General features: G+C 39.6%; 1 long non-coding RNA gene across 1 annotated transcript; it reads left to right on the forward strand.

Moving 5' to 3' along the window:
• The first annotated feature begins 4,295 nt into the window (after window positions 1-4,295).
• LOC120865229 lies at window positions 4,296-17,702 on the forward strand. The gene is made up of 3 exons (XR_005721335.1): window positions 4,296-4,310; window positions 16,830-16,834; window positions 17,600-17,702. It is a non-coding gene; the product is annotated as an uncharacterized LOC120865229 (long non-coding RNA).
• The last annotated feature ends 1,601 nt before the right edge of the window (window positions 17,703-19,303 follow it).

The following is a 19,303-nucleotide window of genomic DNA, read 5'->3' on the forward strand; positions in this document are numbered from 1 at the left end:
TTTTGCCTATGTTCTCCTCTAGGAGTTTTATAGTTTCTGGTCCTACGTTTAGATCTTTAATCCATTTTGAGTTTATTTTTGTGCGTGGTGTTATAAAGTGATCTAGTTTCATTCTTTTACAAGTGGTTGACCAGTTTTCCCAGCACCACTTGTTAAAGAGATTGTCTTTACTCCATTGTATATTCTTGCCTCCTTTGTCAAAATAGTTCAGTTCAGTTCAGTCACTCAGTCGTGTCTGACTCTTTGCGACTCCATGAATTGCAGCACGCCAGGCCTCCCTGTTCATCACCATCTCTGGAGTTCACTCAGACTCATGTCCATCGAGTCTGTGATGCCATCCAGCCATCTCATCCTCTGTCGTCCCTTTCTCCTCCTGCCCCCAATCCCTCCCAGCATCAGAGTCTTTTCCAATGAGTCAACTCTTCGCATGAGGTGGCCAAAATACTGGAGTTTCAGCTTCAGCATCATTCCTTCCGAAGAAATCCCAGGGTTGATCTCCTTCAGAATGGACTGGTTGGATCTCCTTGCAGTCCAAGGGACTCTCAAGAGTCTTCTCCAACACCACAGTTCAAAAGCCTCAATTCTTCGGTGCTCAGCCTTCTTTACAGTCCAACTCTCACAACCATACATGACCACAGGAAGAACCATAGCCTTGACTAGACCGACCTTAGTCGGCAAATAATGTCTCTGCTTTTGAATATGCTATCTAGGTTGGTCATAACTTTTCTTCCAAGGAGTAAGCGTCTTTTAATTTCATGGCTGCAGTCACCATCTGCAGTGATTCTGGAGCCCCCCAAAATAAAGTCTGACACTGTCTCCACTGTTTCCCCATCTATTTCCCATGAAGTGATGGGACCGGATGCCATGATCTTCGTTTTCTGAATGTTGAGATTTAAGCCAACTTTTTCACTCTCCTCTTTCACTTTCATCAAGAGGCTTTTTAGTTCCTCTTTACTCTCTACCATAAGGGTGGTGTCATCTGCATATCTGAGGTGATTGATATTTCTCCGGGCAATCTTGATTCCAGCTTGTGTTTCTTCCAGTCCAGCGTTTCTCATGATGTACTCTGCATAGAAGTTAAATAAGCAGGGTGACAATATACAGCCTTGATGTACTCCTTTTCCTATTTGGAACCAGTCTGTTGTTCCATGTCCAGTTCTAACCATTGCTTCCTGACCTGCATACAGATTTCTCAAGAGGCAGATCAGGTGGTCTGGTATTCCCATCTCTTTCAGAATTCCCCACAGTTTATGGTGATCCACACAGTCAAAGGCTTTGGCATAGTCAATAAAGCAGAAATAGATGTTTTTCTGGAACTCTCTTGCTTTTTTGATGATCCAGTGTATGTTGGCAATTTGATGTCTGGTTCCTCTGACTTTTCTAAAACCAGCTTGAACATCGGTGTCCATATGTGTGTGGATTTATCTCTGCGCTTCCTATTTTGTTCCATTGATCTATATTTCTGTCTTTGTGCTAGTACCATACCGTCTTGATGACTGTGGCTTTGTAGCAGAGCCTGAAGTCAGGCAAGTTGATTCCTCCAGTTCCATTCTTATTTCTCAAGATTGCTTTGGCTATTCAAGGTTTTTTGTATTTCCATACAAATCTTGAAATTATTTGTTCTAGCTCTGTGAAAAATACCGCTGGTAGCTTGATAGGGATTGCATTGAATCTGTAGATTGCTTTGGGTAGTATACTCATTTTCACTATATTGATTCTTCCAATCCATGAACATGGTATATTTCTCCATAGTACTTAATACACTTTTACTTTTCCCTCACAGGAAGATTGCTGTAGGTGAATTGGCTCCTTTGAGGCATCCTTCTTCCAAGGGAGACTCGGAGATCCAATCTTGTGGCTTCATGACCTCAGTACATGGTTGCCAGAGTGACCACAGCAGAAGAAGAGCACGTGGAGAGTCTCATGGGACCTATCACTGCCTGAGCCTCAAAGTGACCTATGTGGGTCACATGGCCCTGCACACAGCAGCAAGATGGCCTGGGACATGTTTCTTCTGGGAGTCCAGGAAAATGAGGAGAACAGCATGAGTGCTGGAAATCTCGGTGCTGTGCTGTGCTAAGCTGCTTCAGTCATGTCTGACTCTTTGTGACCCCATGGATTGTAGCCCACCAGGTTCCTCTGTCCATGGGATTCTCCAGGCAAGAACACTAGAGTGTGTTGCCATTCCCTTCTCCACGGTCTGGAAATTTCTAAGTAAGAACAATGTAACTTTGGACTGACAGTCTGTCTTGGCAACCGCTAACGTGTTTCTTCATACATAACACCTGTACAGGGAGGTCCACTTTGCGGCTTTGTTGTGAGGTTGACGAGATGTTACATATAAAGTGCCCAAGAATTTCATGACTAGAAAAGCCCACTGGGGTCCCTGGGAAAAGTAAGATGGAATCTAGGTGTTAAGATAAGGACTAGCCTCTTCTTTTGTGTTTAGTCTGGTTTCACTTGCCTTTAGGGGCATGTGTACATAGGCCTTGCACCTAACACTTTGGATTAGAGTTCCCAGCACAGAACCATGGTGCCTGACATTTCAGCTTGGCAGACCATGTGCAGAGATGCTGCCCCTGGCTCTGCAATCTGGAGCAGAGAATGTCTTACTCTCAAGCCATCCATGTAAGGAGATGGGAGAAAAAGAAGTTTCACACCCACCTCCCTGAAGGCAAAGAGCTCCGGATATTTATGGGTTAAAGCTGAGATATGCAGAGTGTGAGGAAAGGTGACTGGAGGTAAGAAAAGGGTGATGTGAACATCATTAGGATCGAGATTTTGGCCTTCTGATGTCAAAAGGTCATGGATCTTGGACATTTGCACATGCCCAGTTGGAGAGTTGGTGGTCCCAACATTCCCAACCTGCTTGAGCTCAAATTGGACACAGGTGACCCCTAGTTCCTAAAAACAATTGGGGCAAACATCTTATTGTCTAGGCTATGAAACCCTTGGGGGACATGCAAGTTTTTGAAAAAACAATGAACACAAGTTTGATCAGTAAAGGCAGGTTATAGTTCATTATTTACTAAGCAAGCTACAGTTTAATGGATCCAACTGATGACCACCCCCAAGTTTCATGTTTGTCACCCAACGAATGAAAGATCTCATTTTCTTCTCTCCCGCAAGGCTGAAGGAGCTGATATTAGGCTCTAAGCTCTATTTAAAATGCAACAATAGGGACTTCCCTGGTGGTTCAGTGGCTAAGACTCCATGCTTCCAATGCGGGGGGCCTGGGTTCAATCCCTGGTCAGGCAACTAGATCCCATATGTCACAACTGAGAGTTTGCATGCGGCAACCAAGACCTGGTGGAGTCAAACTAATAAGTAGATATTTTTTAAAAAATAATAAAATGAAATAAAGCTTACAATTTAAAAATATTGTGGTAAAAGTACATAATATTACATTTAATATCTTAATTTTATTCAAGTGTTTGTGCATGTTAAGTCACTTCAGTTGTGTCTGACTCTTGGTGACCCCATGGACAGTAGCCAGCCAGGCTCCTCCATCCATGGAATTTTCCAGGCAGGAATACTGGAGTGGGCTGCCATACCATCCTCCAGGAGATTTTCCTGACCCAGGGATTGACTGAATTCACATCTCTTACGTCTCCTGCATTAGCAGGCAGGTTCTTTACCACTAGTGCCACTTGAGAAGAACTCAGGAATGTTAAATACAGTCACCTCGTTGTGTAACAGACCTCCAGAACTTTTTCATCTTGCGAAACTGACAATGTATACCCACTGAACAACTACTCCTCATTCCCCATTCCCCTAGCCCGTGGAAACCACATTCCAGTTTCTATTAGCAGACTGCATTAGATACCTTGTATAAGTGGAATGACAAATTTTACTTAAAAATCATGATTAGAAAATAACAAATCCCCATGAATAATGAATGGAGCCCTCTTCCAGTGCAAACACAATATTTGAAACTGAGGAAAGGAATTACAGGATCTGTGACACTGGTAGACTTGATGGATCTAATGTCTCCTCTGGTGGCTATAAAGCAATTAACAAAACACAACTGTGGAAGTTGAGATCCTTATATTTCCTCATAAAATTTACTTCTTATGCTTAATCTGTTACTCTCAGTAGTGAAGTTTGAGAGTCATCAATATGACAGTACAGCAATATTGCCTCATCAGTCATGATTTACTTAATGTTTTCTGAATTTAGTAATATTTGATTAAAATTTAATGTGAACATATCATATCATGCCATATATATTATTGCATCCATTAATCAGGTAACTATAGTAATGAAATGCCGGAAGGTTGGATGAAAAAAGAGCCAAAGTCTTGATATATGTTTGACATAATTCCATGAGTGATTAACCAAAAAAGAAAAAAAGTCAGTCATACAAAGCTTCATTAATATATATTGCTTTTACAATCATCTATGTATCATCAGATATTTTTAACCTTTGTTAAGCTTGATTTTTTAATTTACTTAAAGACACTAAATATTAATAACTATGAAAGATACACATTGTTCCATTGAATCACAAGTTGACAGAATGATTCATAGTTTATTCTAATTATTTTTGGATAATGATGTGTGTTAAAACATTATCTAAATTATTTAATCAGTTTGTCATGAGGGAAATGGCACATATTTAACATGTGGCTGTGTAAAATACTAATTTAAATATCATATTTCTGTCATTTTAAACTTGCATGTCATTGACCATAGCCAGTAATCAGTATGATACATAATTTATGTCTAACATAGGATGTGTTTCATGTGCAAAAATTCTCCTTTTCCTATTAAACACTGAATGAATCATAGATTGTTTCTTTTAATACTGCCATTTAAATCAACCAACAAATAAAGGATCAATTAGTGTATAAACACCTATCTGCAAGATAGTTTAATTTTGACTCAACAGAAGAATGTTGCCTATAAAACACAACTATCCTCTAAATTATTCCCTTTAAAAAATCCTGTCAGGTTGCACTCCATTCATTCATTCATTCATCACATTTTTTTATTGAACAGTTCTCATGATAAGCATGGTGCTAGGTTATGGGATACAAAAATAAAACAATATGGTCCCTGGTTCCTAGCAGCTCAGAATCTAGTAATGAGTAGAAGCTTACACAAATGCAAGCAGGACTGGGTTCCCAAGTGGAGTCTGAACAAAGTACACGGACACTGAGAAGAGTGTTAGAGCCAGCCTGGGGTGTCTAGAAAGGACTCTCGGGGGGCAGCTGCCTTGAACGGAGGCAGAGGTGTAAATAACAGTTTCCCAGACACACACATGGGGATGGGAATATGGATTGAAGGTGATTCTAGAAAGCATGACAGCAGGTGCAAAGGCTCAGAGACATGCAAAAGCATTTTCCAGGAAGAAAAAAAATTCACAAACCTGCCTTTACCTTGTTCAGTTCAGTCGCTCAGCCGTGTCTGACTCTTTGCGACCCCATGAATTGCAGCACGCCAGGCCTCCCTGTCCATCACCAACTCCCGGAGTTTACCCAAACTCATGTCCATCGAGTCGGTGATGCCATCCAGCCATCTCATCCTCTGTCTTCCCCTTCTCCTCCTGCCCCCAATCCCTCCCAGCATCAGAGTCTTTTCCAATGAGTCAACTCTTCGCATGAGGTGGTCAAAGAATTGGAGTTTCATCAGCTTCAGCATCAGTCCTTCCAATGAACACCCAGAACTGATCTCCTTTAGGATGGACTGGTTGGATCTCCTTGCAGTCCAAGGGACTCGCAAGAGTCTTCTCCAACAACACAGTTCAAAAGCATCAAATCTTCGGTGCTCAGCTTTCTTCACAGTCCAACTCTCACATCCGTACATGACCACTGGAAAAACCATAGCCTTGACTAGATGGACCTTAGTTGGCAAAGTAATTTCTCTGCTTTGCAATATGATATCTAGGTTGGTCATAACTTTCCTTCCAAGGAGTAAGCATCTTTTAATTTCATGGCTGCAATCACCATCTGCAGTGATTTTGGAGCCCCCCAAAATAAAGTCAGCCACTGTTTCCCCATCTATTTCCCATGAAGTGATGGGACCAGATGCCATTTAGTTTTCTGAATGTTGAGCTTTAAGCCAACTTTTTCACTCTCCTCTTTCACTTTCATCAAGAGGCTTTTTAGTTCCTCTTCACTTTCTGCCATAAGGGTGGTGTTATCTGCATATCTGAGGTTATTGATATTTCTCCCAGCCATCTTGATTCCAGCTTGTGCTTCTTCCAGCCCAGCATTTCTCATGATGTACTCTGCATATAAGTTAAATAAGCAGGGTGACAATATACAGCCTTGATGTACTCCTTTTCCTATTTGGAACCAGTCTGTTGTTCCATGTCCAGTTCTAACTGTTGCTTCCTGACCTGCATATACCTTGTTAATATACACTAAAAAGACAGAGATGCCAAGACTGCTTCAGGACACTTGCATGCCAAACTATGACTTCATCCCAAGCTTTATGGTGAGGCTGCTGTTATTTGACCTACCTTGTACAGGCATGGTTTTATAACTGTGGACCTAAACAGGAAGACTGGAGAAGGAAATGGCTACCCACTCCAGTATTCTTGCCTAGAAAATTCCATGGACAGAGTAGCCTGGTGGGTTACAGTGCTCCCTGGGGTTGCCAACAGTCAGACACAAATCAGTACACACACAGGAATATGGGACAACAGGCAGAGGTCACACTCACGCAACTTAAACTGTAACAGATGTGACGACCTTTCTCTAAAGAATTGTGACTCATACAATTCTTTAACTAAAAATTAGAAACTAACCAAAAAAGTTAAATTTAAATCTTTCCCTTAAATATTCTAAAAGAGTAATTGTAGATGGAATCAGGGCGCCTAGGACTATGATATATGTTATAGCTGAATTCAACCTTAGTAGGGAATGCACTATAAGAAAACAGATATTAACGAGGGCTTAAGAAAACAGTAATTGGAATGTTAGGTGCTGGAAATGGAATCATTTCTAGGATAAGACTGATTCAGGATGAGGAGTAATAGAGATAGAAAAAAGGAACATGATACCCGGAAGGAAAGATCAAACCTGCCTGTCTTATGTATCCAAAATGCTTGACCCTGTCTTTGGGAGTGGGAAGTTGCTCCCAGTTGGAATGAATACTGCTCATGGATGAATGAGTCTGGTCCATGGTGAGGTCAACATCATTTTCAGTGACTTGTTGCAACATTCATGATTAATGTTGATTTATTACTCGATCATTGTGTTATGTAAATAGGTGGCAGTTTTTGTGTGTGTGTCTTGGTGTGATGCTGGCTTAATTGAGTTTGGGGAAAGGGGGAGGAGGTGGGAGGTTCCAGGGTTAGGGTTAATACTGTTAGCTTCTTCCTCAGTAGCAAACTCTTCTCAAGATGGATGAAACAGCCAAACTGTTATTGGAATTCCACATGGAAAGGAAGGGTTTTATTATTATAGCAGCATTATGACAGTAACAGAGAAGGACCTATAAACTAAAGAAAGTTAGTTATAAAGGTTACCATGAATCAAAAACTACAACAAAGCATATGTGAATTTGCTGACTCCTTAACCAAGCTCAGTTTTTATTATTTTACTGAATGGTGAGATTATTTAGTTAAACAGAGATACACAGACACAGACCCCCCATACTAGGACACTTCAAATCAGAAGAGAACTTAAACATTTTCCAAAATGATTGATGTTTATGCCAAATAAAAATGAGAAACCCCATATTTATTATAAGACTTCTATAGTGAAAATGGAATTGTTTCATAAGCAGAAAATTTTGCTTAAATCCAAATTGAAGCAGTATTCTATTTAAGTATATAGTTCATTATTTAGAAGGTCCTATTGGGGATTTGAAACTCAAAGTGGAAACAACTTTCATATCCCTGAAGAAAACACTCATCTCTAGGATTTGCTTGGTACTAAGAACTACAAGTGATGAGGAAAAGCATCTCTACCCTAGGATTTTAAGATTCTGAATCGATACCTGAGTTTCTAATGACTGAGGAATCTTTACTACCAATCTCCCTTGCCCCTGTGGAGCTGCTGATACAGAGTGTGGGAGGTGAGTAGGACAAAGCCTCTTCAATTGTGATCAGATAGCTGTTCACAGAAAGGTCTTCCCAGAGTTTGCTGTATAGAAAGCACAACCCACACATCATCATTATTCATTCTTCCAGCTTAAGAGGCTTGTTTTTCACAGATGTGCCCTTCCTGTTTGGCATTTCTAACTGTGGACTGTTGTTCAGTTGAAGAAAATGCGTCATCTAAATATAAACTGAGATTTGGAGCTGATTCATGAACACCTTTTGTTAAGTGAAACATAGAGAGGAGTATCGTTGCTCAGAGTGAGGTATGCAGCCCAGCAAAATTTTACTAGTGTGCCACACCAGGCATAAAAGAGACCAACCAGTGGAATCAAGGGAGCCTTTCTCTCAGGAAGAGTAAAATATGAGGGATAAGAAACATCCTGGAGAAGATTAATAAACAATATGCTGTAGCTTCCGTTTTATTGTGTACACACTCTATATTTCTCTTGAAGCTTTTCCCATAGAGATAGGTGCATTATTTTTAAGGCAATTCTCGGATTTATTCTTTGAAGCAAATTAAACTTCCTCCTACGCTTTGATTCAGACATTTGTTTTAGGGCATGTTGTATCTACTGAGGCAGTAGAAGGAGGGAGTTACTGACTCAGTCAAAATGATAGAAGAGAATCTCATAATTACAGGGACTATGTTCATTCATTTAACATTTATTGAGCACCTATAGTTAGCTAGGCGGTGTGTGAAATAAATGTTTGTGGAATTGATTTCTTGCCACTTCCACAGCACTTCAAACTTCCTGGGTCAGATGGTTAAAAAAAAAAAGGACTCCAGAAAATTTGGTCTGGAAAGTCAGAGTGCAAAAGCTTGTGAGTACTAGAAATCATGAAGATGGTAACAACACCACAAGGAATACAATTTTTTTATCAGGCTGAACATTTGCTCAAAGTTGGCCTATTAGCTACCATCAGACAAAGTGGGATCATTCTAATAAAGAATACATATTCAGGGACTTCCCTGGTGGTCCAGTGGCTAAGACTCTGAGCTTCCGACGCATGGGGCCTGGGTTTGATCCCTGGCCAGGGAACGAGATTCAACATGGTACAACTAGAGTTCACATGCTATGAAAGAAAAGACCTGGAACAGCCAAACAAACAAAACCAAGTAAAACAATTATTTTAAATTTAAAAAAAGAACACCTATTTTCTCTCTGATGTCTTTTACTATTTCCACAGTGAAACATTATCATCTAATTTCATATTTGCATTTCACCAACAGGGAGGAAGCAAACACTGCCACCTCATTTTCTAGCCAATGTTTTATAGAAATGGTCTAGTTTGGTCAAAGTTCTGGGTCTGATTTCCAGCTGTTTCTCAACTCTGTCCTTGGACATCTCGCATCTTTGAACCTCAGTTTCCTCAATTAAAAAAAAAAGACTAATATACATGGAATGAGATAATGATTATAAAAGTACTTTTAAAACTGTAAAGCCCTATGAAAATGTATAGTACAGTAAGTTTTAAAAGGGTAGCTCAAAGCCAAAGGCAGGGAACAAATTTCAGTTAGGTAAAATTACTTTGTTGAACAGAACTTAATCCTATCTCCCTTAAATAGAATCTTCTGCATGCTAAATTCCTAGATAAAATTAATTACTGGTTAGTGTCTAAAAATCTACCTCAAAATGGAGTGGTGGTTATCCATGTTAAAATGCAAGTATATCTGAACTGGCTACTAGTCACTTACCCCTTAGTATAACTGAGAAGAGATTAAGAAGCTCATTTTAAAATGGGAAAATGAAGTATGTGAGCACTGCCTGTCTGAAGAAGGTTGAACACTGCTAATAGGAGGCTGAGGTGTTGGAAAACTTGTCCACATTCACTTAAACTGTAATTCTGAAGTCTTTGAAACCACAAGATTTAAAAAAATAATTCATTTAGTTAAAAAAAAAAAAACCTACCACAGGACTTCCCTGGTGATCCAGTGACTAAGACTCTGTTTTCCCAATGCAGGAGGCCTGGGTTCAATCCCTGGTCAGGGAACTAGACCCCACATGCTGGAGCTAAGACCCAGCACAGCCAAATAAATAAATAAAGTAAAATTAAAATAAAGTCCTGCTCTGAATGACTGTGAAACCATTTAGATTCCTTATTTTTCCCACTCAGTGTAATTGAGTGTTGATATGCTTTGCTGAAGAATATTAATGGGTTTGATTTTGGGGTGGTTTTCCCTAGGCCCTACTGGGGATGTTATGTAGCATATAATATACAAACAAAATCTGAAAAAGTTTAAATTCTGAAAAACACCTGTTCCTGGTGATTTCACTGAACCTATACAAATATTTGCACCACCCAGCTTACTTTTCACATTATTCTAACGCAGCTGAGTCCTTTTACGAGCTTGCTTATTAGCAAGAGAAATAAGCCAAACTGCACATAAATTAATAGCCCAAGAAGAAATCTAAAGAACATGATTAGTTTCTGAATTGCCCTACATTCACCACTTGTACCTATTTGTTCTTCTGGCCTTTTCACTAGACACCCTCAGCTTTCTGCATTCTCTACTGCCTGTGTGTTCTAATTGACAGTACTTTTACCTTCTTAACTTTGGTTAATCTCTGGATTCTGTTTATTTCTGTCACAGAATCATGCCTAGCATGATTGTGCCTGCCTGGATAGACAGCTTCATAATGACAGTGCCATTAGAGGGCTCATGGGCTTCTAATCCTGATGCAGTGGACTAGTAAGTGGTCTTTAAGGGGAGCTGCCTGGCCCTGCAATTCGTTCCCTAACATCACGAATCAGCAGGTATGGTCACTGAAGTAGTACTTAGTGGTTTAAAGGCTTTGCTTCTCAAAGTGTGATCCCTGGCCACAGTGAGCTTCTCCTTGGAGTCTGTGAGAATTGCAGAATCTCAGACCCCAACCCAGACCTGTTGAACCAGAATGTGTATTTCAATAAGATCCCAAGCTATGTTCATTCATATTAACTCTGTGGAGCTCTGCTCTAGGCCCACGTCCCCACCATGCCTAGCATGATTGCAGGCTGCTCCCTGTGAAAGTTAATTTCTACTGAGGTTACAAATATTTGGAACTGGAAGCTTAACGTAAAATAAATTTCTGCATTAAATTTTACAAGGATTTCTCTCTCATTGCCTTTGTCTCAGCTTCATTAGGCAAATAAAACCTTTAAGAAAATTGACTTCTTCTAAGAGTCCTTAGTTTTTCAATATAAACTACTCTTTTGCTCATTTTTGAACAGGACTCTGTTTCTCATGATATTACACACACTTGTAGTACTTGATAAAGATCAGTAACTAGCTTTTGCCTTTTAATAATCAGGTCCCCAAAACTTTCATGTATATAAAACATTTTACCTGTTCTTAAGAAAGATTTAAGAAGGCATATATACATCCCTCCCTTTCCCCTGCTTTTTAGTTATAGTTTGCCTAGAAGTAATTATAACAATTATTTTAAAATAATAATTTATTTTATAAAATTGACTCTCCCTGATTTACAAAGCACATTAATTAAAAACTCTCACCTTAAAAACAATCAATATAGGGCTTCCCTGATGGCTCAGTGGTAAAGAATCTGCCTGCTAATGCAGGAGACACTGGTTTGATGATCCCTGATCTGGGAATATCCCACATGCCCCAGAGCAACTAAGTCCATGCACCACAACTATTGAGACTGTGCTCTAGAGCCTGGGAGCCGCCAACTACTGAAGCCCACGCAACCTCAGAGCCTGAGGTCCACAACAAGAGAAGCCTCTGCAATGAGAAGCCTGCAACCGGAGAAAAAAGCCCTTGAAGAAATGAAGACCCAGCACAGCCAAAAATATATAACTAAAAATTTTTAAAAATCAATATAGGGACTTCCCTGGTGGTCCAGTGGCTAATGTTCCATGCTCCCAATGCAAGGAGGGGGCTCAGGTTCAATCCTTAGTCATGAAACTAGATCCCACATGCCACAGCTAAAGATCCTGGCTGCCCCAACTAAGACCTGGTGCAGTCAGATAAATATTTAAAGTAATAATAAGATATTTTCTCACAACCGTTAGTTTTTAAATCCCTAAATATATTTTTTTCTCAGCACTTACTACAGACCCTTTTGCTGCCTAGATGGTTGCTGCCTAGATGGCATATTTCGTAAACAAGTCATCAAGTCCCAATTCATCAACTGTTCATTTTAATTTATGGATACAATCTTGGGTTGGTGATGGGGAAGCACAGTGGTACAAAAGCTCCAGTGGCAGCATGCACTAAAATGATGGTATTATGAAGAGAATATAATAATTGTGTAAAAGCATAAGCAGGCCACCAGGAGACTTTGGAGAAGGTTTGAATATGGGGTTGAGCACAGAGAAAGCCTTTACTAAATATGAACTTTTACCACACAAACTCTTGCTTTTTAAAAAAAGAAATGCAATTAGATGCTGAACAGAAAAATTTTATAGTCATTTGACTCTCTGAAATAACTGTAAAAACAAGAGTAAAGAAATGTGACTGACAAAGAATGATTAGGAACCCAGTTTCCCGTCTGGTTATAGGACATGTTTGCGTGTCCTCCTCTCTTTCGTTTCCCTCTACATACCTCCTTCTCTCTGACTAGTTTAGATGGTGCTCATCTTTGCTGCACCCATGTGTCTCTGCCCAAGGGGAGTATGACTAGCAATTTAGCACTGCTCACCTGATCTGGTCATTTCACTTTCCCATGACTTTTTTTCCCCTTCAATATTTCCTCTTTGGGGACTTCCCTGGTGGTCCAGTGGCTAAGATTCCATACTCCCACTGCAGAGGGCCTGGGTTTGATCCCTGGTCAGGGAACTATTAATAGATCCCACATGCTGCAACCAAAAGTTTGGGAGTGCCTTGGCCAAGACTTGGTGCAGCCAAATAAATGATAAATATTTTTAAAAATTTCCTCTCTTCTTTGAGGGAAAGTTTTAGTTTTTTGCTTCATGTCAGTACATCTAATAAAGTTAGAATTGTGGAGGGAGATGAAATTTAAGCCCAGAAGATTAGCTACTTAAAATGTAGCAGCTTTAATAAAAGATGTAGTATAGAAGACATTTTATGGAGTATTAATCTAATTCGCTGATTCACTCTGATTGCAATTAATCCTCCTATCACTGTGATTTACCTATTTTTACAGATCATTGGAAGTTTCATTGTTGGTATTCTTATCTTATTAAAAATTTTTTTCAATTTATTTAAACCAAAAAATAAGTTCACACATTTCTCCTACCCCATCCTTAACCTTCCCCATGCCTTACCCTCATCTCATGCCACCACCAATCTGTTCTATCATATAGCTTGCTTTTTTTTGTTTTTTAGCTTTCCACATATAAGAGAGATCATAATAGTATTTACCTTTCACTGTCTGACTTATTTTACTTACTCTTATTTTTTATTTTTATTATTTGGCTGTGCCACATGGTATGCAGAATCTCAGTTCCCCGACCAGGGATTGAACCCAGACCGTGGTAGTGAAAGCCCTACATCCCAATCCCTAGGCCACCAGGGAACTCCCTTACACTTGTTTTTAAATAATTTTTCCACTTACTTTTTTATAATGAAAAGATAATAAATCCAACAACCTCTTTTAATCCTCTGGCCAAAGCATTTTCCTCAAATCCAATGCCTATGTACTTGCTATTTTTTCTGTTATTGTCTTCTATTCTGTGCCTATACCCTCCAAGAGGAGAGAGAAAATAACTGTTAAGCAGTTCCTATATTTCCATGACACCAAATATCCCAACAGCTGACCAGCCAACAGCTTTCCTGGCTAGCTTGAGCAGTTGGGACCCATGAGGACACAGCCTTCTACCACCCGGGGGACTTCCTCCTGGCCTCTCTGCTGCATTTGGAAGGCAGAGGCTCCTTGTAGCACAGTGCCAGTGCTGGTCTTCAAAGATGGGGCTTTTGACTTTCAAGAGAGAAGAAGATGAAAAGAAAGGAAGTGCAGGCGTGGGAGGACTCTGAAGACCCACAGGATGAGGCCAAAGGCCATCGACCTATGACAACTTCAAATGGGGCAATTATGAAAATAAGATTTTTCAGTCTTTCACAGTTGCTAAAGACCTATGATACGTGTTACATTTATCATATAAAGCAACACAATAGCTTTACTCGCCAGAATAGTAACTCACCTTTGTCCCTCTAGCATGAATCAAGGAGTTAGGAAGCCTGACTTCGGGCTTAATATGTGTTATTACCTGGTCAACATTAACTTCCCTGTCCATTCCTCTTGTTTCTATCTTTTATTATATACAAGTGATGACTCCTGAGGATATACCTAGATGGCTTTTTTAACCCCCAGTCAAAGTATGCTCTTCAAATCCAATGCAATACACTATGCTTGACAGTGGAGTATGAAAATCAAGTAGTATAAAAGGGAAGAAGAACACTTCACCAGTGAGGCTCAGGGACGCTGCTTCATTTATCATGGAATTCTTGAATGACTGGTATTCATACAAGCTCTTGGTTTTACTAGTCACAGAAAAATAGACGCAGTAAAATATATGTTGAGGCTAATTCTAAAATGCAGTTGTTTATATGATGCAAGAAAATACATGTACAAAACTGTAAAGTAAAATACCTAAATCACTCCATTTTTAAACACTTCAAATGAAAACAGATTTGGGGATGTAAAATGTGTATTTCCACAAATCAGGAGAAATCCAAAGTGTAAACTGTGTAACTAGAAATTGGGGGTTCAAAATAAAACAGATCCTCACCAAAAACTCAACCTATTTGTTTTTGGCTGTGCAGTATAATTACATATTTATACACTTCAGAATCTCGCCTAACAATTGAACATTCAGAGCGGAAGCACAGAAACCACACTGGAGCTAATACAGAGTTCCTTTCTCCTTGTAGAAAAGCTTGCCCGGTCAGGCAGTGTGGGAAATTTTACAAGGCTCACACTCTCTTCTTATTCTAAGGAGAAGTAAATGGCTTGAGTGCCCTTGGGCATTCTTCGGGAGGAGTGTGGTCACGGACTTTCAAAAAGTGGGCTTTTCTGTTAATCCTCTTCCAGTCTGTAAATACATGACCCCCCCTGTTTCCTCAGAATAAATGCTGAGCTAAAAAGCTGTTTAAGGAGAGGTGCTTCAGTCATATAAAAAGAAAAACAAAACAAAACAACGACAAACCAAAAAATTATGTAAGGCCTTCAGTAAACATAGTGAGGTTGTGGGGCTCCTAGACAAGTCACTAAACCTTTCTGCATCTCAGTTTCTCCAAACATGAAATGGAGATAGTAACACATGTCCTTCTACCTCACAAATAATTCTCTCATAGGATACTATTTGCCTGAGGGACCAAGAGATCTCCTAGGAAAGAAAGGAGGGCCCTTCCAAAATGAATGCTTGTGTGTTCACTCATTCCACAAACCCCTATTGTATTGAGGGCCTTCTATATGGCAGGTGCTTGGACAGTTCTGGGGATATAAGGGTGGGATGATACCCTAGACTCTAGCTGAGTAAAGTGGAGACAAGGCAAAATGTCCTTTGCCCCGGGCTGTATGAACCCGTGCCTGATTCCTTGGGGAAGGGGCCATGATTCAAAAGTAACTATGACTGTCTGAAAAGTATCCCAGTGGCCAGTGAGAATCTTATTACAGGATTCATGTGACAGAGTACGACTTCCAAGTTCAGGAGCATTAGTGTTCTACCCACGGCAGAGATATCAGCTCTCAACAGGGCCTTTGGGGCTTTCTGGATCCTCACCTATGGCCATTGGAGCTGGAGCAAGAGAGGAGGTGTTTCAGTTTGGGTTGCTCCCACAAACACCGTAGACTAAGTGAACAACAGACATATATCTCTTACTGTTCTGGAAACTGAAAGTCTAAGATCAAGTGTAAGCAGATTTGGTTCCTGACACTGACCCTTTTCCTGGCTCGCAGACCACTTCCTCACTGAGTTCTCACAGGTGGAGGTGACAGAGGGAGAGAGCTGGTCTCTCTTCCTCTTCTTCTAAGGGCACCACTCCCATCATGGGGGTCTGACCCTCAAGGCATCACCTAAAATTAAGGCATCACCTTAATTACCTCCTAAAGGCCTCATCTCCAAATACCATCACATTGGTGATTACACCTTCAACATATGGATTTTGGGAGGACTTTAGTCCATAGCAGGAAGGAAACTGTACGTGACCCTCAGAGAGAGCCTCTTGGCAACTCCCAGAAATCACAGTGGGTGAACTTTCTGGCAAGGGCTAGTGGTACCAAAATAATGGATGAGCTCAAAACTGGAGAAATACTATTTCTGCTGTTATGGAGACTAACAAGTATTACTACTATTAGTACCTCTGATACTATTGCTATCACCATTACTAGTGCTACTACAATTATTACTGTTATTTTTTCTCTTTAGGCACAGGGAAATTCATTCTCTATAGCAGAGAACAACCACTGTGAAAAATAAGAGAGCCAAAAATCAAACTAACGTATAAGAAATTGACTTCTAGAATTCTATCAGATAAACCATTGGAAATGATACATCAAACGTAGTACTTTCATGGTTGATATTCTTAATTGTGATCTTTAAAAAAAAATAACAAACCATTACTCTTAAAAGAGACAAAATTAATCTATGGTTTTTCCTGTTTATCCTTTTTTGGTATATTTACCACAACATACATTTTAATCTAGGTAAGGAACATTGTTTCAGTCTATTTTTTGGTTTGAGTGTAAACGGCTCTCTATAAAATCTGGAGGGTATCACTGATGATTTGGCCATGAAATTCTCCTGGTGGGTGTGGTTTGAGGAGTAATTAGAACTCATGCCTCTGTAGAGGAAAGTAGAGATATGCTGTTTATAGGTAAAGTTATATGAGACACAATGATAACCATCCAGAAGTGCAGAAATTTTTTTTTTTTTGAGATTTTTGTATTTTTTTTAATTTTATTTTTTATTTTACTTTACAATTCTGTATTGGTTTAACAAGCTGTGCTTGGAATTCAAACATTTTTAAGAAGGGAAAATCAGTATTTATTATCCAGATACAAAATCACAGTGATTCCCTCAAAACCTGCCTGTTCAATTTTTTTTTTTTGGCTGTGCTGGGTCTTAGTTGCAGCATGTGGGATCTAGTTCCCTGACCAGGGATTGAACCCAGCCAGGTCCCTTGCATTCAAAGTTCAGTCTTAACCACTGGACCACCAGGGAAGCGCCTGCCTCTTAAATTTTACGTGATTACAGTTTCCATAAACCCATATTTTGTAAAATCACTGTAGTTGGGTTACAAGAAGCCAGATGTACCTCTAATTGATACTGTCTGCACCAAGGCATGACCATATTCCTGTAGTGCTGTTAAGGCTTTTACCATACCATACTGGAACCAGGGATTTTACTACTTATCTCTTCCACTGGACAGGGAACTCCTTGAATCCAAAGATTATCACTACTTCATCTCTGGCAACCTAGCAGCTCCTGGCAAAAAGCTGGAGTTATAAGAACACTGGGTGAATGAATGTTCCTTTACATGTTTTATTACCACATATATCCTATTGTATCTCACTGCAATTAAAGTGTTCTGAATAATACTTAAGAGATAAAATAGATGTGGTATCAATCCTCAGCAAATTTAAGAAAACTGAAATCATATCAAGCATCTTTTCTAACCACAATGCTATAAGATTAGAAATGAATTTCAGGAAAAAAACTGTAAAAAAAAAAAAATGTGGAGGCTAAACAATATTGAAATCAAAGAGGAAATCAAAAAATACCTAGAGACAAATGACAATGAAAACATGATATCCAAAACCTATGAGATGCAGCAAAAGCAGTTCTAACAGGGAAGTTTATAGCAATACAATCCTCCCTCAAGAAACAAGAAAAATCTCAAACAACCTCTGTTTATACCTAAAGCAACTAGAGAAAGAAAAACAAACAAAACCCAGAGAGACCCAGAATAGTCAAAGCAACCTTGAGAAAAAACAGTGGAGCTGGAGGAATCAGGCTCCCTGACTTCAGAATATACTACAAAGCTATAGTCATCAAAACAGTATGGTACTGGCACAAAAGCAGAAATACAGATCAATAGAATAGGACAGAGATAAACCCATGTACATATAGCCACCTAATCTATGACAAAGGAGGCAAGTATATACAATGGAGAAAAGACAGTCTCTTCAACAAGCAATGCTTGGAAAATCGGACAGCTACATGTAAAAGAATGAACACACCCTAACACCATACACAAAAATAAACTCAAAATGGATTAAAAAGCTAAATGTAAGGCCTAACACTATAAAATTCTTAGAGGAAAATATAGGCAGAGTACTCTCTGACATAAATAGCAGCAAGATCTTATTTGATCCATTTCCTAGAATAATTAAAGTAAAAACAAAAGTAAACAAATGGGACCTAATTAAAATTTAAAACTTTGCACAGCAAAGGAAACCATCAATGAAACAGTCCTCACAATAAGAGAAAATATTTGCAAATGAAGGAACTGACAATGAATTAATCTCTAAAATATGCAAACAGCTTATGCACCTCAATGTCAAAAAACAAAAGCTCAACTGAAAAAATGGGCTGAAGATCTAAACAGACATTTCTCCAAGGAAGATGTACAGATGATTAAAAAGCACATGAAAAGATGCTCAACATCACTAATTATCAGACAAATGCAAATAAAAACTACAGTGAGGTACCACTCCAAGCCAGTCAGAATGGCCATCATCAAAATGTCTATAAACAACAAATGCTGGAGATGGTGTGGAGAACATGGAATCCTTCTACACTGTCAGTAGAAATGTAAACTGGTATAGTTACTATGGAGACACTATGGAAGTTCCTTAAAAAAACTAAAAATAGAGCTATCATATGATCCAGCAATCCCATTCCTCCATATATCCAGTTCAGTTCAGTCTCTCAGTCGTGTCTGACTCTTTGCGACCCCATGAATCACAGCACACCAGGCCTCCCTGTCCATCACCAGCTCCTGGAGTTCACTCAAACTCATGTTCATCAAGTGAGTGATGCCATCCAGCCATCTCATCCTCTGTTGTACCCTTCTCCTCCTGCCCTCAATCCTTCCCAGCATCAGGGTCTTTTCCAATGAGTCAACTTTTAACATGAGGTGGCCAAAGTACTGGAGTTTCAGCTTCAGCATCAGTCCTTCCAAAGAACAACCAGGACTGATCTCCTTTAGAATGGACTGGTTGGATCTCCTTGCAGTCCAAGGGACTCTCAAGAGTCTTCTCCAACACCACAGTTCAAAAGCATCAAATCTTCGGCACTCAGCTTTCTTCACAGTCCAACTCTCACATCCATACATGACTACTGGAA

The sequence above is a fragment of the Oryx dammah genome, unplaced genomic scaffold (genome assembly GCF_014754425.2).
Source record: "Oryx dammah isolate SB20612 unplaced genomic scaffold, SCBI_Odam_1.1 HiC_scaffold_6, whole genome shotgun sequence".
NCBI classification, from domain to species: domain Eukaryota; kingdom Metazoa; phylum Chordata; class Mammalia; order Artiodactyla; family Bovidae; genus Oryx; species Oryx dammah.